This window comes from Dipodomys ordii, unplaced genomic scaffold (genome assembly GCF_000151885.1).
Source record: "Dipodomys ordii isolate 6190 unplaced genomic scaffold, Dord_2.0 Scaffold3, whole genome shotgun sequence".
NCBI classification, from domain to species: domain Eukaryota; kingdom Metazoa; phylum Chordata; class Mammalia; order Rodentia; family Heteromyidae; genus Dipodomys; species Dipodomys ordii.
In genome coordinates this window covers 26,719,758-26,745,981 of record NW_012267219.1, presented here as the reverse complement: position 1 = coordinate 26,745,981, position 26,224 = coordinate 26,719,758, and the positions used below count along the sequence as shown (strand labels likewise).

The 26,224-nt window shown below is 39.1% G+C and overlaps 1 long non-coding RNA gene across 1 annotated transcript in view; it reads left to right on the top strand.

The window, feature by feature from the left end:
* The window catches only part of LOC105988973, a 35,409-nt gene extending 28,840 nt beyond the window's left edge, over positions 1-6,569 (top strand). Inside the window, exons 2-4 of the long non-coding RNA XR_001175225.1 lie at positions 2,188-2,297; positions 5,769-5,850; positions 6,489-6,569. This is a non-coding gene — a long non-coding RNA (uncharacterized LOC105988973). The remainder of the gene's footprint in view (positions 1-2,187; positions 2,298-5,768; positions 5,851-6,488) is intronic.
* The last annotated feature ends 19,655 nt before the right edge of the window (positions 6,570-26,224 follow it).

Below are 26,224 nucleotides of genomic sequence, written 5' to 3'. Positions count from 1 at the left end.
TTCCATTGCAGCTTCTGCCATTGTGGGCCCTGCCTCTCTGCAGCAGGATTGGAGGCAGAGGGAGAACGTGGTATACGTCATCTGAAAACAGCATGCCTTGTTCACCGACACTATTCCTAGCAAGCTTGAGCACAACAAGCTAAAGGACAGCACTCAGATACCATGTTCAAGCTCTATTACTACCACCACCATCACCACACAAACACACCACTACCATCACCACTGTACACATACACACATTTCACTACCACCACACACACACACACACACACACACACACACACACCACTACCACCACCACCACCACATATAAACACTCATACCACTACCACCGCCACCAGACACATACCACACACACCATACACATACACACCACCACCACTCACACACACCACTATCACCACACACACATACCTACTACTGCCACCACACACACATACACACACACATACACACACCTACCACCAACACCACATATACACCACTACCACCACCACCGCTGACACCATACACACACACACACAGCACCACCACCACCACCACCACCATACCATCACTACCACTACCACCACTTTAGTTAATTTCAGGTGAGACTAGAATATGTGGCCTTTTGCAGCCCCAGATGAAAAGAAATGGGCCCTGCCAAGGCCTAGCAGTGTCTGCATCCTCTAGTTGAAAAGACTGCCTTTAAACATGGTATTTTTTCCCCAAACATCATTCTATTCCATTTTAATACAAAAAATATTATTGCTTGCCATTACATGACAAAGCAATTGATTGATTGCATATTTTCTCCTTTTCAATGAGTTGTGAACACAGCCCCTGTTAGGGGCCAGTAAAGCAGGTGGTGAGAGCAGATCCTGAACCATTCGGTTCTCGGCTTCTTCAGGAATACTATTCAAATGCTGCCAGAAACAAGTCTTGCCTTGTTTCCCATGTAGGGAAAGAAGAAAGTCTTTGTTCCCAAGTAAATGAAAATACAAATCACAAGACTAAAATTATGAATGCAAAACAAGATATTAAAGTGTGGCCTGGATGTAGCATTTGCATGCATTTAAATATGCATCTGTCATTCCCTTTGCTAAATTCAGCAGGCTCTGAAAGTATTAAACAATAGAGTACAATTAGTAATTAGAGGAATTGTTGGTAATATATTTTCATTTATTTATGTTCCGATGGCCAAACCTTTAGGTAATTAAGGGCACTGGGATATAAAATCACATCATTTGATTGGTCAAAGTCCAGATCCTTATAGTCTAAAAATAATGCACAAAGCTATTTTTCATAAATTGATGTGATAACATTCAAATGATCATGACAGGACAAAACCATTTCTAAAACAGAAAAATGCAAGCTAAATTGTAGAGCTAGAAAAAGCTTTAGAGATTGTTAGATTGGATATTCTTATCTCACCTACGCATTCTGAAATCTGACCATATTTATTTTCCAAGAACCTAAAAGAAATTTAAGATTTCTTCCCGCCTCACCCCCCTCAAAAGACCAATTTGCTGAGCCTACTGCTCCAGTTCGCTTGGCAACTGAAATTTCCAAAATTGCTTTTGTTCTTTCCTGGGTTGGCCTACCTTGCTTTTGATTTGGAGGGGGGGAACCCCAAAACAAAAATAAAACCCCAAAACAACAACAACAACAAAAAACCTTAAAAAGGGAAATCATTTCTTAAGCAGTAGCAAAAGTGAACCAAATTTCAGCCACACTTAGAATTCTTGCTCTCAATCCAATCGAGGCTTCTGGAGGAAAAAGAATGCATTTCATGAGAACTCCGCTCTCAGCCATAAACTCAAAATACATCACATTCTTTGTTGTTAATTGGCACTTACCTCACCTGAAGGCTTTTGCCAAGAAGAGCAGAGGGGTTTAATAGGGGAAGGAAGAAAGGAAAAAGCCTGGAGCTCTGGAAAACACTCAACAGCCACATGTGATTCTTAGCTAGGGGCTTTGCACCCTCAGTAGGCTACATCAACAAAGTACCCTATGTGCTTTCTCAGACCTCCGCTGTTTGTTTGGGGAGCAATGCTCAGACTGGAGCCTGAGTGGTAACTGCTTGGGATAATTACGAAGACAGCTTGAAAACTATGCTCCTCTTTGTTTCAGCCTCCAGATGACGGCTGTCTGACCTCTGCTTGTGCCAGTTTTATTTCAAAGCGCTTTTCTTTCCATATTTCAAAGGTCAGTGTGTTTACTGGTGGCCAAAAGGAGCCTGTGTGTAAGAGAAAGAAACACATGTGGCTGAGTGGCAGAGATCAGGCACGGGACTTGATGGGAATCCTAAATGAATGGTAAGTGAGAACTCAGAGGGCCATAGCCTCTCCATTATTACCACTGAATGAATGGGGAAGGAGTAAATGCTACCAATGGTCTTTTGGGGTTTTTTTGGGGGGAGGAGTAAAAGGAGGGGTGATTTAAGCAACTAAAACAAAAACAACAAAAATTACAGGTCTGGTTTAAGAAGAAGAAATAGAGGTATTTCCAGTAAAACATTATCAAACATTCGGCCAAGAAAATGTCCACTTCATCTCCTTGAAATGAAAATTGTTCTTCTTTCCAAGAAATCAGCCTTGATAGTCTGGCCACCCTTGAAAACCCTTAAGATTGGTTTTGGGTACGGAATGTCAATAGTGAGAAGTAACAGCAATGTCCTTTTCAGGACTCTCGGTTGGGCTTCTGGTTAATCAGGCTGAGTTCCCTGCCCCAAGATAAAACATTAATGCTTCATTATGAATGTTTGAAAATGCCATTTGATTTCAATGAAATAATACCTATTTCAAGTGTTTCTTTTTTGGTTGTCCTGAGGCTTGATTTCTGGGCTGAGACCCTGTCCCTGAGTTTCTTTTGCTCAAAGCTAGAGACAGAGTGCCACTTCCGACTTTTTCTGACTAGTTTGTTTGAGATAAGCGTCACACGGACTTTCCTGCCTGGGCTGTCTTAGAACTGCGATCCTCAGATCTCAGCCTCCTGAGTACTTAGGGTTACAGGTGTGAGCCACCAGCGCCTGGCTTTCAAGTGTCTTCATGATTTATTTTCTTCTAATCTGTATTTTCTCTCTCTTGTTTTGGGTAGTGGTGGTGGTGGTACTTGTGTTGGAGCTCAGCGTCTCACACTCCTTCGGCTTGCTTCCTTGTCTGGTGGTCTACCTCTTGAGCCATTTCCCCAGCCCGGCTTTTTCTAGATTATAGAGATGGAATATCACAGAACTTTTTTGTTTTGGCTGGCTTTGAACCTTGATTCTCTGGTTTCTAGCCTCCTGATGGTTACAGGTTTGAGCCACTAGCGCTCAGCTCTCATCTATATTTTTTTACCTATCATCCTTGGACAAGAGGTAATATATGTCATCAAAAATAGTAAGAGTGGGCTGGGAAGGTGACTCAGTGGTAGAGTGCTTGCCTTGCATGCATGAGGCCCTAGGTTTGACTCCTCAGCACCACATAAGCAGAAATAAGCTGGAAGTGGTACTATGGCTCAAGTGGTAGAGCACTAGCCTTGAGCTAAAGAGCTGAGGAATAGCACCCAGGCCGAGTTCAGGCCCCACAACCAACAACAACAACAAAAAATAGAGCACCTACTATAAAACTAGATTTGCCTGGGTTCAAATCTCCTACTACTACTTATTAGCTGTGTGATTTTGGGATATTTGCTGGATCAATCTGTGCCTAGTTTCCTTGTCTACAGATACAACAAAATAAAATGGGTAAGCTTGTGTGAGATACATAGAACAGTGCCTAGTATTTTAAACATTCCCCTTTCTGTATTGAATTCTGATCTGAGGCAAAAATCTTTGTCACTAAAGGATATGATCTTTTGGGGAACTGGGCTTCTTGAATTGATCAACTTACACCTGTAGAAATGATAAGTAAGTTGTGAAAGGCCAAGGAACAGGGTTTGTCTTGTAAAGCAGAGAGGAGAAAACAAAGACAACACATGAAATGATAAAATTTAACCTTTCAGTTTTTGTGAATTCCGCACACCTATCATGGTAATAAGGGAACTTTTTCTGCATTAGTTTTATACAGGACAAACAGAATTCTCCCTATTTGATTAGGAAAAAGCATGGCAATTTCTTGGCTGTAACTCTGAAAGAAACAGAGAGGAAAGAAAGGGGACATACAGGAAGGAGAATGAAAGTGGAGTCTATTAGGTGAATATGACTCCCTCCATTTTACAACCAGAGAAAAACAGATTCAGATGATTGACTTTTCAAGTCTATTTAGCAGTCAGTGCATCCTCTGCTTGGTTTTGTTGTGTTTTATGGAATGCTTTGTGAATTTGCCTGTCATGTTTACTCAGGGCCCTGTTAATCTCTTCTCTGTACCATGCCAATTTTATTATTTTATTATTGATTTTTTGAGTACGTGTGATGGTAAAATGATCACAACATCCATTTCTATTTGGCATCAAGTCCCTCATTTCAACTTCTTTTCTACATTTCCTTGGAGAAGATAATAGAATGGCATTATGGGGGTCAGGACCTAGATTGCAGATGATTCATTGTTTCTTGGTCTCTCTTAGCAAAAGGCTCTAGTAGTTCTTCCAAGCCATTTCTACCTCTGTTCAAAAGAAGTAGACTCATTGTTTTATGTGTGCATGCCTGTCCTGGGCCTAGGCTCTGTCGTTGAGCTTCTTTTTGCATAAGGCTAGTGTTTCTACCACTTGAACCACAGCCCCAGTTCTTACTTTTTCTGAGTAGTTCATTGGAGATAAAAGTCTCATGGACTTTCTTGCCCAGGCTGACTTTGAACTGTGATACTCAGATCTCTGCTTCCTGAGTAGCTAGGATTACAGACTAGCTGGGATTATAGGTGTGAGCCACCAGTGCTTGGCTGAGCCATTAATTTAGACATCAAGAGATGAGAACATTCAGGAAGTTAATTTCCATTCACTGATATAGCCAGCTCAGGTAATGCATTGATGCCATAAAAATATTGTCTTGCTTTCACATAGAAAATCCTACATAATCCAAATTAATTCATAAGTATCATGTTAGTTTCTAGTATTAGCTTCTAATTGCTTCTGCAAAAATTAGCGACTTAAAAACACACAAATTTCTACCTTCCACTTCCAGAATCAGAAATACTAAAAGGGCCCACTAAGCTAAAGTCAAGATCAGCAGGCTACATTGTCTCTTGGGGGCCAGAGATGAATCTGTTTTCTAAAACAGATTCCTGCCTTCCCATCTTGGAATGCCAGCAATTGCTGTTCTAGCAAAGAATTGCTTGCTCAAGCAACTGAGAGCCTCATTCTACTTCCTTTTTGTACTTTGGTGGTTGTATTTAACCTGAGCAGAGAATCTAGGATAAGGTCAGTTGATTAGTAGCCTGTAATCCATCTGCAACCCCAATTCTCCCTTTTCATTATAACATGAAGTATCCAGTTTCTACATACATACATCTTTGAGAGGCCATGCTACCTACCACAGGTACCTGCCTGCTGTTGTCAATAGAATATATCCTCAGTATCCTAGCTCTGACACATTCTAGCTGCCTAACTTTGAATTTCTTGGTCTCTCGGTTTTCTAATTTGGAAATTATTTTAGCCCTTCTTATGATGTCATTATGAAGAGGAAATGAATGTTTTTAAGACATCATTGGTTTCTAATTGCTTATTTGTTATTGTTATTATACTGGTGAGATTATTATTTTAAAGATGACCCTGACAACAACAATACAACTTAAGCAAGTACCTTGTGCATTTATTTTAAGGTTTTTCTTTATTCTGAGACTACCTGTGGCCTCTCCTGTCTTGTCTTTCTCTAGGTGGGTCATCAATCTGCCAGCTGCCTTTACTCTCATCCATTGAGCCAGGGGTGTCCCCATTTGGGCAGTAGTTCAGAATTTTGTAAATATGCATGGAAGATGTTACATTAACAGAATCAACATGAACATTATTGCAGGCATTGTCTTTTGATTGGGTCCTGAAATTCCACTCTGAAGAATTAGTATCAGAGTGACAACCATTGTCAAGTCATAGGATTCAAAGTTCTCTCACAGAATATTTAACACTGGCTCCTCTCTACAGTACAGAGTATGGTCTTTGAATTGCTGCCACACAGGCTGAGGTTCAAGTGCAGGCTGCAGCTGTTGATAGATTTTTTTCTTGTGTTATTTAATTGGTAATATGGGCAGGCCCATATGGATTAGAGAACATAAAATTCCCCTGGAGAGTGTTTTTGTCAGAGAACAGCTCCCCTCTTTCAGTGTGAAAGCAGTTATCTCAGGTGAATTAGGAAGCGCAACTACCTTATTCTTCCAAATCTCGCTTTCCTTTCCCTCACCAGAGGATAGTTCCCAGCATTGTTGAATTCAGCACATACATTTGCAATGTTCCTTGTGATCTTTTGGGGTTCCCCTCCATTGTGATCTGGACAGCTTGTAGCTTTGAGGGAACTCAAATTTTGGTCAACCTTTAACAGGACTAAGACTGAAACCATAGAAAAACAGCTTTCTCTTTTTTATCTATCTCCCATGGTCTGATAGAGAAGTCTCCTACACATCTCACTGGAAGTCCTAGTCCTGATCACTAGTTTCAGAAGGTCTACATGGAAATAGAGAGCTCAGGTATATGAACTCCATCTTTAAAAAAATTATTATCTTTAAGTGGTTGTACAAAGAAGTTCCCATTCTACAAAACAGTATATGAATACAAAGTGTCTGACAACATTGTCACCCACTGCTCCTAACCCATCCCTTCTCTCACTTTTCTTCCTTTTTTAAATTGAGATTAGGTGATGACATAAATTTCACATATTTCACAGTATTGTAGGATAGGATACTTAGTTAAAGTCACAAACACATTTTAACCTTCACAAGGCAAATTGTCATTATCATGGTCTATAAAGTTTGTGAATTCTATGGAACTCCATCTTTTTGGTCATCAACTTGATTCCCTTCCCACAGCTCTTCTTTACTAACCTTGATGCAAACATAGCCTCCTGTTGGCAAGTCTATGGGAAAGAAGTTTTTTGTCTCCCATATTCCTAATTATTTCACTGAATTCAAGAAGGTTTCCTAATCCTGTTGATGTATATTTCAACTATATAATTGTGAGTAATTTGTGAACATTTACCAAGATGAAGTCTTATCCACATGCCTTTTAAGAAAGATGCCAGAACTTCATTTTGAATTCTGTTGATGTTGATGCTGTGATTTTTCCTGTTTCAGAGTCAGAAATACTAAAACTAAACAAGAATATGGATTTCACTTTCAATAAAATCACAGGCTGGTAAAACCCAAATTAAAACAGAGTACCGGAAATCAAGCTGCCTATTTCTATTGGAATGAACAAAAGCTGTTTCCAAGTCCACACTGAAAGGCTACTTGTAAAAAATGCAGAACTATTCAAGCAGATAGTTATCATGAGTTGGCATGAGTTTTCATGGTTGCCAGGAGGTTTCAAGGACAGGTATCCATAATACATCAGTATTTTAACAGAAGAAAAAGAACAAGAAGATCTTAAATGCTCTAATGCATTTATGAAAAAAGCAACACTTCCTTTTGAGACTCAGCAATCATCATTTTATTACAAAAAATAAAAAGCTTTCCATATAATACATCCTTTTCCTAATGATTCCTCCTTTTAGTAATATTCTCCTTCTGTCTATAACTCACCATCTTGAAATACCAACAATAGTAAGCATAATAAATATGACAGGAAAATCTTTGGTTTGTTTTACCATAGCTCTTATCTAAATAAAGGATTCACAACCTGGGCTCCAAAGAAAAGTTTAAATGTTTGTGTTTTTTTTCTGAAGCTGTGTTCATAACTTTCATTAATAGGCAAAATATTTACAAATCATCCCTGAAAGATGTTAATCAAGCAGATTAAAAAGGACCAAATACACAAAAACTAAATTAATAAGCAAAAACAATCACAGCAACAAAAACATAGAAGTACAGATTTCTTCGTATTTCAGCATTACTGCCATTTTGTTTCAGCTGGGCTTCTGAAAAACAACAACAGCAACAACAACAAACTAATGAGTAAATTAATTCAAGGTTAAATTTTCTCAGATTTGGAATTATTGAGACTTCCTGCTGTCCTCTTCAACTCAAAGGCATTGTATTGTCTTCCTTCCAAATCCTTTTATTCTCCACCATTCCCAGCAAGTTTACTATAGTTCATCCTTCTTGTAGGCTCCCTTGCTTGAGATCTAATTAGTCATTGTTCCTGACTTTTGTTTCTCATATGTATTCAATTTACCCTCATCCTATGTCACTTTTAGAAGTCCATTACCACTACCCTTTCTTCTATTTGTTAAACAACAACTAGTCTAGTCTATCATGAACGCTAGTTGCTGACTGAAAATTAGAATCACATGGGGAGCTTTTAAAATAAGCTTGCTGGTGAGGAGGATCAGGAGGGAGAAAACTGGGAGAAAATGAGAGAGGAGGTGACATTGTTCAAAAAGAAATGTACCCAATGTCTGACTTTTATAACTGTAACACATCTGTATATCACCTTTATGATATAAATGAAAAAGAAACTAAATAAAATGCACTAAAGGTAAGGCCTTATACTCAGAGAGTCCCATATGAACCGCTGTAGTTTTCAAATCTTCTTTTAAAATTTTTTCTTAGGGTTCAGCTAATGCTGAGGGCCATTTGTGTAACCTTTCAATTGGTGATCTTAGATCCAATCTTTGTACTCTTCATTGTATCCCTTATTACTTGTCTCTCCTGCATTGATCTCAGCATCTTGATTTCCTCATAACTTCTTATGATTAGAAGACTGTTGCCTTTTACTGGAGTGGCATTTGAATTGCCCTGTGGGACTTTAGGTTTCCCCAAGCCACATTGGAACTTCCCAGTTGAAGAAGGTGACAAGATGGTGTTCTTGGTCTGCCCTCAGTTTTATAAATAGAAACTTGAGAGCAGGTAATGGCTTGCTCAAAGAGACGTCGACAATTAGTAGCAGGGATGGACCTAGAATTTAAGTCCCCTTCCTCTTGACTCCTTTTGATAGAGGATGGAAGCTAAGACTGGGCCTTTGGCATTTTCTTTTTCTCTGCTTGCTAGCATTATTTTTCAGCCTCGGGTTTCCCGTTTGGAACATCCAGCAGGTATATATCTGTGTCTTCATGAAAACCAGTTGTGACTGAAAGATTTGGCTGGTTCAATTTGTCATGATTGGTTGACAGCAACCCTGCCGCTGCAAGGCCAGTAACACTTGGGCCTTGATGTCATGCCTGTCAACCTAATAATGTATTTAAGCACAGTGTTGTACTTCCGTCCCCAAACCTGTCTATAATCCTTTTGTATGAAACACTCAACTCTAGGAGTGTTATTTGGGATGCCCAAATAGCAGTTTAGCTGGGATTCAAGTAAAAACAAATGTTCCACCTGCCTTAAAATATCCTTATCTACCCCAAGAGTACCTGAAGTTCTCAATTTGGATCTCTCATCCCAGAAAAAAAGGCAATCTATATTTTGTACAATGTATACATAATACCTGAAGATCACAACTATAAATTAACAACTTCGATTAAAGCAGATGTGATTTATTAAAAATAAATTGTCATCCTAGAATGACCAAGTCATTCTACTCTACCATGGTAGAGTAGTTGTAGATGGAATTTCATTGATAAGGGTGGATGTGGAGAGGAACAGAGGGAAAAATCTTTGGAGCTAGTGTTCAGAGTTACAGGAGGAATGTCAACTTCTGGCAGAAGAGAGCAGAATATCAAGGAGGCTGACGGGCTACCTGCTTCTCACATGTACCAAATAACTTTTCCTAGAGTTCCCCTGGATTAGCTCGCTTTTATTTATTGTTTTCTTCTGGCTTTGGTGCTGTGGGCAGATATTTTTAGAAAGAATGAATGTCACTATAACTAACAATTATTTCACACTATATGCCAGTCACTGTTGAAAAAACATTTTTACTTGCATCAGTTTGCGATCTGGACCTTAGGAGACAGTCTGTGCTCAAAGCCTATATTCTTACCCTCTATCCTATGCCCTCTCAATATCGCACTGTTTATAAATAAGTGAAGCAGTGAATCTTCAAATCCAGAACTTCAGATTCCAGATCATTCTGCTAGAATGTCTCCTTCCTTCGAATGGGGCATTAGACTGTACAGTTGTGGGAACACTAGAAATCTAGCAAAAATTACTTGGTAAAGTATCTTCTTGAAGTTGCAATGGTCTGGTGTCTCAATAACAATGCTCTATTGATTTAATATAAAATGTCAATCCAACAACTGCAGTTGGGTATAAAGCTTACAAACTGTTAGGCAAACTCCCTGCCCAGCTGTTATTGTCTTGTACTGAAATGGAGAATTCAAACAAAATTACTTCTTGTCTCTTGAAAGGTCAGCTGAAATATAAAAGCTTTCACTTCTCCTTTGTCTATATAACCAAACACTGGCAATATATGGAGAACATCAGCAGTAAGCCAGAAATTGTGAGTTTAGAAATCATTGTACCATCTCTAGTTTCTTTTGTGAGGACCTTTGTGAAGGACTCTTAGATGTCTAGTAAATTCTCTCTACTTCAGGAGCTAAACAGATGGCCTGTCTTGTATTAATACAAAAGTATGTTGTAATTTGGAGAAAGGTTTGTTCAACTCTCCACCCCCACCCACATCTGCCACTCCAATGATAGAAATAATTCTAGTGGTACAGTCTACTGGGAAGCTGGAGAGAACAATAAAATGTCTTTCAAGACAGGGCCGTTGGAGCTCAGCTTCCTGATTATTCTCTATAGGTTGGGAGGATAAAGGGAGAATTACCAAAGGAAAGGGAATGGGAAAGGCCAAAGGACCCAGGGTAAGTTCATACAATGTGTGAACTGCAGGGGACCCCATCTTTGAAGTTCTCTCCCTTTTTCTTTCAGTAATGAACTATTCTTATACCCAAATTAAATTATTTCTCCCTACTCAAAGCAAATAAATATGAAACAAAAAAATCAAACACACCAAAAGATACTCATGCTTTGTCAGAAAAGGTCCTTTTCTATTATTCTCCAGTTTTCCTGAGGGAAATGCCTCTTCTACTCTCTTAATAGATTTGACCTATCTTTTATTTCCATGGGATCTTAAAGGAACAGTAATACATGACAGCAGGGATCCCCATTCGTTTTTGTCAAGAGATTCTTCTTTTCATTTCTTCTGAAGCTTTAAGGTCAAATGATGGGGATGGGAAGTTTCCAGCAAATCGTTCCATTCCTCCCTGGGGAAGCTATCAACCCTTAAGCCACTATCAGATCTGACTTTGAGATCTGCCCACATGTCTGGTTGAAAACTCACACGCAAGGATTCTTCCATTTGATGAGAAATAGAACCAGTGTTTTTTTTTTTTGGGGGGGGGGCTGCGGGTAGGGAAAGCAATTACTTGCTGTCTCACTTTCCTTGAAGATGTTCTGAGTACTAGCTAACCTCATTTGCTGTCAGAGTCCTTGCCAAAATGTTGAAAGTAACATAGTTGAGCCTCTGGAAATCATTCCTTCTTAGCTTTATGCCATCCATGTACATGTAGCAGATTGACTTTTATGTAAGTGCCCTTGTCTTTCTAGGTAGACTTCCCAGGCCTGCCATCTGATGAAATGGGACATGCAGCTAGGCATTTCCTACTCAGTAGGAGTACTGAGATGAGACTTAAAACAAACCTGGACAGTAGATATTCACAAACTGTTTGCTTTTAAACTTACTCATAGTTATGGACTTTTCAGACCAGCTAAACTTCTGCTCTTGGAAGACAGATGATGAGATGGGGAAATGATTTGATCCATCTCAGTTGTCATAGTAGGATGGCTCTCTAGAAATGTCCTAGGGGAAGGCCTGGGGGCATCCAGACCAACCCACAGAATTAAAGATTATCCATCCAGCTGGAAGGAATTTCAAAGGATCATCTCATTCAGTTTGGACATCCAGAGTAGAACGAGCCCTTGAGACACCATTGAGGAAGCCCCAGAGAGACTAAAGTCATGCCCAAGATGTTATCTGATTACCTTGTAAAACTAGCAGCCAGGAGAGCCTCCTACTTCACCTTACTTTGCAAAGCCTTAAACAATCGAAGATGCTAACACTGTAATGACTTTCTCCTGTCTATGAGGAGTTTGCAAGAGAGGATGAATGGAAGATGAAAATGCCAGAAGTCTTGTGGTATCAGTGCTATTGATGTCTTACCTATCTGATACCTGTAAAAATCTGAGCCAGCATTATTCACAATAGCCACTGTTATGGAAACAGCCCAGTTGCCCTACAATAGATGAGTGGATCCAAAAAAAATGTGGTACCTATATGCAACACAACTTTACACAGCCATTCGAATGAATAATATTATGTCATTTACAGGGAAATGAATGGACCTAAAACTAATCATGTTAAGTGAGGTAAGCCAAGCTTAGAGAGACCTATGGCACATGTGTTCCCTCACATGCAGAAGTTAGATCTAATATACACCAGAACATGGTAAATTATAGACATTCACACACAGTGAGACCAAAGGAGAATATTCTTAGAAGAGGAACACAAAGACTCAATGACTCTAAGTGCCTCTGATCATATAAAATAATATTTATTGAAATGAACTCCAGGAAATGGGAACAAGAGGGTTTTTTCTTTGTTGCTGTTTTTGCTTTTGTTTTTCTTTTTGTCTTATTTGGTTATCTGTCTTTGGGAGGGCAAGGAGGATACAGAAATGGAGGGATAAAGGGTAAACAAATGCAACTGTGGTACTCACTAGACACTGTGTTGAACTATACAATTTGTGGGTGGGGATGGGAGGGAAAAACTGGAAGAGAGTGAGGGAAGGGGTGACACTGTCTAAAAAGGAAGGTACTCATTACCTGACTTCTATAACTGTGTATCACCTTTATAATAACAATTACAAAAAAAAGAATCTGAGCCAGACTTCACCACCAGAGTATTCTATAATATTCAGTATTCAGAATATAAGCATTAACGCCTATCTCCAGAACATAGCATGCATTTCTTCTCCTTTATTTTTAAGAGAAGATCTTGCTTTGTGAGCAAAACTGGCTTTGAAGTCATTATTCTTCTGCCTCAGCCTCCCAAGTACTATAGTAATATTCAGTGATTTTGGCTATTTCTTCATTCTTTTGTTGCTAAACAAGTCTTCCACAGCTAAGCTATTCTGCAGATAGGTACCACTCTTCCTGGGACAATCAAATTCCCATATGTTTCTGATAAACAAGCCTTATCCAGTCTGTACAAGATGTTAGTGAATGATGATGAAACATTATTGCTGTATGTATTATCATTGTAAGCTCTACAGAAGTGAACAAACGGATTTCACCATTCTATCAGTACTTTATGAAGAGTGTGAGGAGGGGGAGAAAGAGAAAAGAAACAGGAGCAGATATTACTCTACCTAGTTCCCATTTAGTGTAATGTTTTCCCACAATCACATATATATTATTTGGAACCCCCAATACGCAGTCAAAACTCCAGATTATACATTTGAAGTGTCAATTTTGAGTTATTGTACACAGATGGAGCAATAATGTACTATAGTTAAGTAATAATGTACTATAGTTAAGACCAGTGTGGGAAAGAACATATAGGAGCTGAGAGAGGACAGGCACATTTTAGAAAACTTAACATGAATGCAGGAAAGAATGCAAACAGGATCATGATGTAGATATTTTCCCTAGCTTCAGTAGCTAGCATTTCCTACTTTATTTTATTTATTTAATTTTTTTTGCCAGTCCTGGGGTTTGAACTCAGGGCCTTAGCAGTGTACCTGAGCTTCTTTTGCTCAAGGCTAGCACTCTACCACATGAGCCACAGCACCACTTCCGGCTTTTCGTTTATGTGGTACTGAGGAATCAAACTCAGGGCTTCATGCATGCCAGATCAAAGCTCTACCACTAAACCACATTTCCAGCCCCCTTGTTTATTTTATATAAATATTATTACTTAATATTACTGTCACTTCATAGTATTCAGTATTAGTGTTCATTGTAGTATATATAAATTATTTATACTTTTTTTAAACCAGTACTGGGGTTTGAACTCAGGGCTTCATGCTTGCTTGCTCTGCTGGTGCTCTTCCATTGGAGACACACCTCTAGCTCCACTGTTTGCTGGTTTATTAGAGATGGAGTTTCATGAACTTTTCTGCCTAGTCTGTGATAATCCAGAACTCTGCCTGCTGAGTAACTAGGATTAACACTAGGACTCAAGATTAGTTGGTTAGAACCGCAAACAGGTATTATCACCCACTCTGTGAGCGTCAGACATCCAGTGTGTGTTAGGAGGCCACTCTAGCTCAAGGTGTCTCAGGAAGTCATCCCTTCTAGAGAAATGGGACTGGGCCGGGAGAACTGGCTTTGAGACGCATGGAGTCCTTGCTGGCTCAGTGCTACGTGCAAGTCTCAGCTCAACTCCATATCGCTGCCTGGGGGGCCTCAGGACAAAGTACTGGTTTCTCCCAAAGTGAGTGGTCAAAGATAAAGAAAGAGAGGAGAGACAGAGCTGGTGGAACCTACAGTCCTTTGTGGGGAGCAGAGGTTATTTCTTTAAACTGTGGTAAAATATATGTAATGTAGAATTTACCAGTGAACTCAGCTCAAAAGTGAAGTAAGCCAGCCCCAAGGAAACATAGGTCCCATGTTTTCCCTTATTTGCAATAACTAGTATATGTCTGAGTCAAGCAGAAAAGGTCAGATAAGTTGATGTTAGGGGAATGAACCCCAAGATAAGTATACAAATTTTTTTTCTTTCATGCAATTGTTTCTAACACATTTATAAGATGATTTCTATGTTGCTTTGTATGTCCCTCCCCCACGGTATAACCCCTGCTTTCACTGTATTTGATGGTATAATTTGTGAAGGGGAAGGGCAAAAACAAATAGTTTAACTAGGGATACAGGTGGACCCATTGCAACAATGAGATGTACAAGTTGTTATGTCGAAAAATGAACTTTACTACTTTGGTGGGGGGGGGGAGGATTGGGTAGGGGAGGTGGGAGGAGTATGGGAAGGGATGGGAAGGGGAAACAACGAGGAGGCTACAATGCTTGATAAGAAATGTACTCGTTATCTTGCCCATGTAATTATAACTCCTCTGTATGGTATTGTCACAATAAAAAAAAAAGAAAAAAAAGTGTATCATTCAGTGACATTCACACGTTCCATGCTTATGAATCACTACCATCCATTTTCAGTTCTTTTCATCATCCTGATAGAAGCTGTATACCCATGAAATAGTAACTGTCGATTGTCTCAAATCCTAGCCCAGAAGCTGCTATGTGTGTTCTCTATGGATTTTCCTACTAGGTGCTTCCTGCGTGGGTCATTCAGTTATTTAACCTCTTGGGTCTGGCATAGGATATCTTCAAGGCATTCCCCTGGCGTAACAAGCATCAGGATTTTATTCAAGGCCAAATAATATTCCACTGAATCAATTTTGTCTATTCATCATTTGATAGACTTTGGGGCTGTTTTACTTTCATTGCAAATAATATATCACTCTCTTGTTCATTGGGTGCGAATCACTAGATCCCACTTACATGAGGTACAGGAAAAGAAAGGTATAAAAGAAGTTTCTGGATCTACTGTTAAAATAATAATATGATGGAAATTCATGTTACTAATTACACACAATTATTGTAGTGAATTCAGTCATTATCCTTAAGTCTTTTGATGTTTTTTAAAATGAAATTTGAAGTTCTCTTTTTCTTATTTTTTAAAAAAAGCCCACAAATTGAGATTAAACTACAACTATGTAGCCCCCCAGGCTGGCCCGAAACTGATAATCCTCCTGCCTTAGCTCCACCCCCTGTCCCCACCTCCGTGCTAGGACTACATGTGTGCTCCAACACACTGGGCAAATTTGGAGTTTTCCTAATCTTTCTAGGGTCCACGTCTAGAGAAGCTCCAATCGGATTACACTGTTGAAAATAGAAAACCCAGAAAAATGACAGCTTTCTAAACATCGCCCTCCCCGTGCTTATTTTGTACACTGGGCATTCGGCTGCTCTGCTGCTCTGTGTCCTGATCTTACACAGAGGATGAGAAGAGGCGTGCTGGCCTCAAGTCCACTTCTGCACGAAAGCAGGTGTCACACTGGTGGCATACCGTATGTGTTTGAAGCCAATTCCTTTGGGACGCTGGCTTTCCACGTAGCTGACAGAAAGCTGAGTCTGTAAAGACAAAAATAATAACAAGAAAGAATGACCTCTCAGCCTATTATCCTTTTTATTAATTCTACAATCTTCCTTTCTTTCTTTTAAGACTAGCACATTAGTCTTTTTAATGGTTAAAAAATGAGATCTTGCGTCTTTTTAATTTATTACACATGTTCAATTTTCTACTTTGTGATGAATGCAAGGAATTTGGAAGGGATTTACAAAGACAAAATCAAGGAAGGATCTTTTTTTAAAAAAAAAAAAAAAGTAATTACTTCATGTGAATTATATGAGGAAATAGTACAGGCTCCATTCCCCTGGTTACTCCTGACCATTTTTCTTTATTACTACAATGGCAGCTACTTTCCTGGTTACCCCACACATTTCTCTTCATTACAAGCCATGGTGATGCAGTAGAGGGGATGATGACCACATTTTACAACTGGCATTCTGTGTAGGGTCTAATGGATGAGTACTGATTATTCAAACAGACTGTGGAGGCAAAAATGTAGAGCCATCAAAGGCAAATAGTTAAAGGGAGCAGTTGTTCTCCAGAAAGGCAAGAGGTGATTTCCTTTGAATAATGAGAAGGAGACTTATGTTTTACAGTCAGGAGCTAACCCACAGGGCTGGCCTGTAGCAGCCTGGCGTTAAGTATGTCCTTTTAAGAATTGGTCAGAAAGTAAAGACTTATTTAAACCATCATCTATTGAAATGATCAAAGGTATGTGTATATAACTAGATGTACATCTTTCTTCTTTTTCTGACGGGGACAGACCAGCTTGGTATGAATAGAATCTGCTGGAGTGGGTCAACAGCCCAGGATACAGGGATGGGAGCCCAGCTACTATCAGAATTTCTTCTTGCTTAGAGAAGGTCACTATTTGTTCTCTTCAGGCCTTCACTGAGCAAATGAGCTTTACTCACATTTTGAATAGTAACCTGCATTACTCAAAATTCACCAGTTTAAATGTTAATCTCCACTGAAATGTACCTTCAGTAAACATCTAGAATAATAATTTGTCCAGATGTACTGGCCCTGTCAGCAAGAAAAAACTGACACAAAAGTAACCTTCATTCATCTATCCATCTATCAATTTATCTATCCATCCATCCATCTATCTATCATTTATTCATTCATTAAATGAGTAAGATACAACGAACTCATGACCCACAAAGATGCTGAGTTGTGTTGACACTGACTAACATCTCTGGCGGGGCTATTAATATTCTTCTTAGCACATGGCCAGTAGTAGTAGAATGAAGAAACCCTAGCCAGGAATAGAGTCCTCTCTTCCATCAGTATCCTTCTAAGCCCTTGAACTGGGAAGAATCATGGCTCCTGGTTCAGGAGAGGATCTATAAGTAGCTTTAGCAGACAGATATCACAGGGTATAAATGTATTTAAGAAGATGTATTATTAATTAAAGGGCACTTTTCAGTGTAATTAACTGTTACTCTTGCTGTCACTCGTCACTAGCCATGGCTGAGACAGTTATCCCATGGTTCCTTTCCCCAGATCTAAAAGTCATTCTGACAGGCTGCAGAATTTCCAAGCTGGCAAGTAGAAGCAAGTCAGTCTTGCAGGGATGGACTGGTGGGTGGAATCTAGTTAACCCTTGCTGGCCCGGAAGCACATGGGAAGAGGCTCTGGGAAAAAGATTTCCAGTGGAAGAGCATGACTATTTGCCAAAGTCTGACTGTGTGTGCAGCCTGTTAAGAATGATCGAGGCAATGTTCCAGCTCTGCAGGCTTTCGATAAGAGACAGAGGGATGAAAGGGGTACAATATGAGAGCAGCAGGTGAGAATGGATGTATCACACAGGGAAAAGATGTTAGAGGGATATTGAGGTTTATTAATTCTCTCCAGGTCCCCTTCAGTTCAGTTGCCTCAGTGAAAGCAAAGATAGGCTCTTGAATCAGGCCCAGGCATCTAACAAGTGCCATGACACCATCTGCTCAGTAGCAAAAGGCCTGGGAGGTGGGAAAGACAGACCTGCATGCTATCTGATGATATTTTCTTCTGTAATCTCGATTTCCTCAGGAGCTCTCACACGCTGACATGTGTGGACAAGCTCAGGGAATTTGATGCCTCTCAAGTGATATTTCTCCAGGGCTAGGTTACTCCCAAGGGCAAGGCAACATTTGCCCAGTGGCCTTTGAGATAATTTACACTTTTCTGAGGGTTGGAAACAAAGCAACAGAGGCAGCAATTACTTGGAACCTGGAAAATTCTCCAGATCTGAGGCTTCTGAAATTAATGACGACGGGCAGGTTGTCAGACCCTGTCTGTGACAAGTCATGCACCTCTGCCCATTTCCCTCCTGTCTCATTATAACCTCCAACACACAAGGACAAATAAAAGGCAGATATTCTGAATCACCCATATTCTCGCAAGAGATGGCACTCAAAAGTTTCCTTAAATAACTGGTTTTTGCCCTGTGGGCTTAGGAATTTTTATGTACCTCCTTAACTGAGTAACTCTCTGTTTCCCTAAACCTGAGTCCCTGAGATGGAAATAGGTTATGACTTGTTTCTCAAGCTAGACCCAGATAACAGGTAACTTTGGTCTGACGTGGCAGTAGACATACATTGGGAAAATCCCCGTGAGTTAATGGCACCAGACCTCTTTTAAATGTGCCTAGATAACCTTCCCAGTCTCCCTGATTCAACTATACCTGCACTCTGATATCTGGCCCCAAACTTTCTTTTGAGCCTTAGCCTAGACCTCTCAGCCTGAATGTAACATGGGAACCTTGAACAGCATGCTCAAAAGTGATCCGAGCAGTCAGCTTGTACTTCTCCTTTGTTTTCTAGCTGTTGGTGGCATCCTACTTTAAGCAGCTCCAAAATTTGTCATAATTTCTCTGTTGCTACCCACCCTTACACATATCCTGTCTACCACCAAGGTAAGCCAGTTTTCTGTACTAGTTTTTAAGTGAATCTCCTTCTAGTCACCCCAACTTTTCTTACCATGATGAACATTGGTTATGGTGGTTGTTGGTAGTGTTTTGTTGCTTTGTTTTTAGAGACAGGTTCTTACTATACAGCACAGGCTGGCCTCGAACTCCATATCCTTTTGTCTCAGATGTAGAACTGTGCCACTAACTCCTGCTCCTGGTTTATTCCTGATTGGTTCTTCTCCCTACTACCTTAGTAACTACATAGGAGCTTCCATAATCTAAAATGCTTTAAACCCTTCAGAACTCTCTATCAACTTAGAGAATGAAATACTGAACTCATTATCCAGCTCTTGTTTGACATCCATCTCCAGTGTTTTCTCCCAAGAACTCCATTTCCTTTTAAACCTCTGTTACAATAGCCTTTGAATCTCCACATGTGCTTCTGACTCTATCTCTGGGGGAGTTAGTCCTTCAACTGGAACACTCATACCACTCTTCACAGGCTCATTATGTCTGACTCATCTTTCAGTGTTCTGTTAAAGCTTATCTCTTCTAGGAAACGTCTTGTGAATTCCCAGAATGGAACAAGTATCATTCCTTGCCATTATTCTCTGTATCATTCTGTAGATATCTCTATTATTATCCCCTATGTCCATTTGTCTCACTGGATTTTAAGACCTGCTTGTTCATTTTTACCCACCAAGGGCCTAGACTAAAACCACAATAGATAGAGGGCCTTTGTGTCTTTGCCTTTTCAGGCCCCCCAACCATGGATGAGTCATTCTATCAGTGAACTTCTTTGACTCACTAAGGTACAATATGAACACTAAAAGTGTCCAAAGTTTTTCTCAAGGCCTCACACCTTCTATACAAGTGACAAATCACTGACATGGAAAAGTAACTTATGGATCACGTGTCTCTTTGAGGGCTGTTGAACAAGGTGAACTTGATCTCTTCACTTTGGTTTGAGGATTCCACACACAATCATCAGAACATTCAATAAGACAGAGCAAATTATCAACATAGCATCCTAGATTAGGTAAGGGACTCATCACAGTTATTGCAAGAACATAAAGAAATCTCAAAGGCTCAGGAAGCCATCCTTCCTGTACCGCTTGCTTACTTGGTTTTTTCATTATCTTAATCAAATCTTTTCATTCAGCTGCTGAATGTATTACAAAATTCAAGACATAATTGGGGTTAAGATTTCACTTATGATGCAAAAATTTCTTGGAAGCATAATATAAACATATACAAATCATGTTTCCAGCTTAAACATTCTTCCCATCTTCCCTGGTTACAATCAGAACTAACCACATTATTACACAATATTCTTGAGACAGGTATTGTGCTAGGGTCCCATGGTTACCCTTATTTGCAATAATTAGTAAACGTCTAGGATAATCAGTGGATGAGCAGAATGGCTCAATAGCTATGTAGGGCTGACCGTATAAGATGATCCTAAGCAAAATGAAATCTAAGACATGGATACGAGGTTTTACTTTTGTCATTGTTTTTAATGGACCACGTGATTTCTTGTTTCTTTTGTATGATATATCCTCTGTTGTCATTGTATTTGATTTTAGTCCCCTGGTATTGTATATATATGTTTATCTGAATTAGGGAAGGGAAGGGGAACAACAGAATGGTGAGACAAAGGGTAAGGGGGAACCAATGTAATGGTAATATTCACAAGACAATATATTAGAAGTGATCTATACAACTTGGAAAGAAAGTAGGAGAAAAATGAGGGAAGGGGAAAAGTTTGACAAGAAATTTACTTATTACCTTACTTATGTAACTATGACCTCTCTGTACATCACCCTGACAATAAAAAAAGAGTATATGTCCTAGCACCAAGCTGAGATAACTAGGCTGACTGAATCAAATTTCCATCTTTCAGTTTTATTTTCTGTAAAATGGAATAAATTATTATAAAATAATTCTAGTGTCAATCTCTCAGGGAGTTATGAAGATGAAAGTTACCATAGGCATGGTAAGAATGTACAGGAGTGTCTGTTGCATGATCAGCATTTAATGTATCTTAAATTTTCTACTTGAGACATGCATGCCCACATCTCCATCTGTGTCTGTCAATGTATTACAACAACATTTAATGTGGCATTCTTTTACCATGCCACTCTTAACAGTGCCTTACACTTGGTGCTATGATGTTCTGGCTTTTTTTTCCTCTGGCTTTTTTTTTAACTTCTTTATCAGTCTGGCTGTAGGTCTCCATGATCATGTGTTATGAAACTCACATGGGTTCTTCTTACCTCATTTAAAAGTCACTTTTCTATTTAACGTAAGCTCCTTTTAGTATTTACTCCAGATAGCCTTTGCTGATTTCATTCCCCCCACCACACATTCCCCCCATTCATGCACTAAAGCTTATTCTAGGTTCTCAATATATTTTCTTGCTGTGTGCATTTAGATTTATGGTAGCTAATATTTCTTGCCATTGTGCTCCTTGAGCAGTGGAAGGGAAAATGTAACTCTAGAAAATGTGTCCAAAGTTTACAAGTCTTGGAATGAGCTATCTAAACAGTAAACTATAGTAAACTTATAGTAAGTTACTTAAATAGCAAAACTTAAGCCACATGTATATTTGTTTTTAATTAGTGTAAAAAATAGAAGAAATTGCCTGAAAAAAAGAACATGAAAACTAAGAATTTAAAAAAGAATTTCATTCACTAAATCTTAAAGGAACTTGCCACTATTATCTCTAAGAAACCCTGCTACATTCCACTCATTCTAATATGTATGGTCCCTGAATCAAATCCATGAGCTATTAAATATTAAGCCCAAATATTACTTCTTATCCAAGTTACCTAATAGCAGTAGTTCCCAAATGATGGTTCATGGACTTAACCTTTCAAGAAATAGTTTTCTACATCCCAATCTTACAGATAAATCTGGAACATTACAGAAAACTGTATAATTAAAACATATGTGTTTATGTATGCATGTATGTACACATGTGCTTCATTTCCTGAGCAATCCTGATATACGTTCAACTTTAGAAATCTTTGGAATCTTTCTCTTCTCCAAACTCTACCAGAATGATGTCATATATTGGTCACACAGCTAAGTAATATCTATTAATTAGTCCTATGCATGAAGAGTTCTCATCTAAACTTCGGACAGAAATTGTGTTAGAATGGCTTTTCCTTTGTTAGGATCCATTTCTCGATGTGATAATCTGATTTTTTGAAATATTAAATTGGACCAGACCATGCTTCAAATCAAAATGTCCACTGAATTTCACTCCTGGTGGCTTTCAAGACTATGCTGACTGGGTCTCAGGCTTCTTGATTCTTCCACTAACATGATATACTCATCCTCAGCCTCAGGCCTTCCTCCTGGGTATGAAATGTGCTTACATCAGATCCTCTCATCGTTGCTTCTGGTTTAATTTTCACATCTCTTGTCAAACGTCAGTAGTACAGAAAGGCTTTCTTTTGATTGGTATAACAAATATGATGGTCTTCATTTAGTTGTGAAGTTTCATAACGATATTGTCTTATTTATTCCTGTATCCCCAGCATATCATTACAGGTATGTTCAATACACATTCATCTGGATAAATGCAAGAATAGAACCTTTCTGATTCTATTCACTTCCATGTAGCAATGTTCTTTGAATATAATTACCAAACTACCTCCAAGCTCTCCTTTGTGACCTTTAACCCATAGGCATAACATGATTTGAGCAAGTTTTTGTCTTGTTGCTGACATCCATGAATAATACAGCTGTGGTATTTTCCTTAATATTTTTGCCAGAAATATAAAACAGTAATTTTAAAAGCTAAAGAACCCAGGTTGAAAGATGTTTCTATAATGAAGCCACAAATGCTTCTTCATAATCATCTTTGAGCTTTCTAACTTGGAATTTGCTGGAGATTTTTTAAAATCACTTTACACTAGTCCTTTGTCTTCTAATTCCTCCTCTGTTAAGTATCCATTTTGAAAATCATAGTATCTGTCCGTCAGCTGTCTGGTTCTACCTATCTTGTATTTCCTGGTTCCTATGCCTCCATAAGAGTCCTGTACTCACATGCATCTGGTCTTTCATGTGACTGAGAGCCAGTGTCTGGGCTCTAGAGCAATGCAGCTTCTCTAACTGCAATGTACTTGAGAAACACTTAGAGATCATATTAATCATATTAATATATAGCTTCTGATTTTATAGGCCTGAGTAAGATGCCACATTTCTTTTTTTTTCTTTTTCTTTTGTCAGTCGTGGGGCCTGAACTCTGGGCCTGAGATGGACAGTTGTCCCTCAGCACTTCAGCTCAAGGCTAGTGCTCTACTCCTGGAGCCCCAACATCACTTCCGGCTTTTTCTGCTCACGTGGTGCTGAGGAATCGAACCCAGGGCCTCATGCATGCAAGGCAAGCACTTTACCACTGAGCTACCTTCCCAGCCCAGATTCCACATTTCTAACCCAGGCAATGACAGTGCTGCTCTGTGAGCCACTTTCTAGAAGGTTCTAGAGTTATATCATCTGTGATTACATCCCAGCCCTGTCATGGGAACACTGTTTAATCTCTGTGGCCCTAAGTTTTTCCATCTAAAAGATGGAGATAATAGCACCTCCTAGGTTTATCAGAGAGCAATACCTTTTATCTAAGGATCAATGTTTGTCTTGATTATCACTACCCTGAAATGTGATTCAAACAAATCTGACCTCATACAATTGCCCTGTGTTTTGTCATCTGCTCACTCATCCACAGCTTTAATTCCCTTCTGCAAATGGAGTGTCTATTTTCCATAGCTTATAGTTTAATGCTTTCTGATGATAAAGATACAAGCACATGGAAATGGAGAACTTTTGCTCGTTTTTGTTACACATTCACAATATGCCACCAACTCCAAGAACATAGCTTATTTTTTATATTTCTTTTTTGTTTCCCATATGCTGTGAAAGATGCTATTTTGTGTTCTTGACATTTTGGTAAACTTCAATTTATTCTGACACCCCGATGTCAGGAGACTATTGAACAACAACAGCAGAATCATTTTGTATTCGTTATTGTGAATACTTGAGTGATATATTCTGATCCAGATCATGTGCCCCTAAATGAATAAGAGCTTCTCACATTCAAACTCTCTCTTCCCACACGAGGAGGCCCAGATGAGAACAGGTGAGCTTCAATTACTGCTGCTGAGGGACAGGTAGGACTGGTTGCAGAGCTTATTATCACTCCTCCAAGAACCTACCACACCCTGTTTAAAGACAATTTAGAAAATTGGATGGTGATGAATGGGATAATTGCTGGAGTGCAAATTGCATCGATTTTGGCAGAGTTGTTGCCAAATGCCAGTCAGTATGTGTGTGAATAAAAAGCACAGCTTAGAGTGATCATGTCACTAACGTGCCTGGATAAATATTGTAAAAATTAAAGTGGTAAGCCTGCACTTCTCACAAGGAAGCCAATCATTAGATAAAATGCTAAATTAGAAGTGATCCACACTTAGGCCAGGGGCTTAGCACAGAGAGAGCTTGAGGCGGGTTATACTGTGTGAACTCTGAGTAATAAGGACACCTTGCATTTGCATTCAATTCAAGAGATTATAAAATCTTCCTACATATTTTATTTGATATTCCTGGGGAATGTCAAGTAATCCTCCCGAACCACTTATTTTATCCCACTGTATATGAAGTGGTCGTCAATTGCTTAGGCTCTTAAATCATATTATCTCATTATCTCATTTGGGTCTTAAAAAAACAAAAGGATGCCAAGATGATATCGAATATGCCTGGATTTGGAAGTGAGAGTGAGAAAAGATGCCTGTGTTGGAGAAAATGAGGAAAGGACCTGGAAATGGCTGAGAGCCATGATGCATGCCTGATTCCAAGGTCAGGATGTCTTCAACTGCAGTAAAAGCTAAATGAGGATTGGTAAGAACATTGAGCTCTCAAGGCAAAGTGAGCTGTCAAAGGAACCCATAGAATCTAGGAATGGACCTAGCCTAGTGTCCCAGCAATGGATTTTTAATAACTGGGATCTCCTATGGTTGGTAATGTACAATCTCACAAGTACTCCATGATTCCAATTCTTGCTTCACCCCAATTAGTCTTGTTAGTCTTGCAAGTTACTCTGCTTCTAAGTTTCATATCTTCTTAATTTTTTGTTTTTGTTTTTTTGCTTATTTATTTGTTTCAACACAAGGTCTCACTATGGAACCCCACCTGGCTCCAAACTCAAGTTGCCAGCTTCAGCTGCCTAACTGCCGAGATTTCTATGACCACACCTTGCTTTTTCTTGATTTGTAAAATGGTAAGAATAGTAGTGCCTATCCTGTTATGTGGGTTTATATAATGAATGTATTCATATTTTTCTGAGGGACCCTCCGTGTTCCAACTGTTTCTAAATCCATCCTACTAGTTTGTGGGTTGAAGCGTGGACTGACATCTCAGCTAAAATGGAAATGTTTTCCAATCTTATTCATTAGGAAGAGTTTGAAATCTTTTACTAGTTTATTTTTAGATATATGATCTCTTTTTTGAAAAGTGAAACAAAGAAAACTTAGCACAAAGATAAGAATTGGCTGGAAACAAAAGCAGCCTCTGAACTATATAAGAGCTAATACTTGACTTACTGAAGTGCTAGAAAGGGAAGTAGAATGTTGGAGATGGAAAAAAGACCAGATATAATTGAAATGATGAAAATCTACTAGAGTAGTCAAAAGACATGGGCTGTAGAATCAAGAAGCTGAGCTAAACAAGACTGTATAAACACAAAGAAATCTCCATCAAGGCATATCATACATCGACACCTAAATATTAAAGACAAGGAAAAATGCTTGAAAGGAGTGAAGAGAAATGCTACTTTTCTGTAGGAGAAAACAAGCATGAATGACACTGGGATTCACATAAAAAACCATGACAGAAAGAAATGCTATAAACTTTTACAACTGCTGAAAAAAATGCCCATGCCAAATCCTTCATTGAATGAAAATATTTTTTAGGAATAAAAGACATCTTCCAATGAAGAGAAACTAAAAGAATTTTGTCACCAGTAAGTCTTGCTAAAAGAATGACCAGAGGAAATTTTTTAACAGGGATGATAAATAAAAGAAGGACCTTGGAATGTTGGAAAGAATAAGAAGTAAGGTTTTTTTCAAATATATTTGAGTGTGTGTGTGTGTGTGTGTGTGTGTGTGTGTGTGTGTGTGTGTGTGTGTGTGTGTCCTGGGGTATGAACTCAGCCTGGGC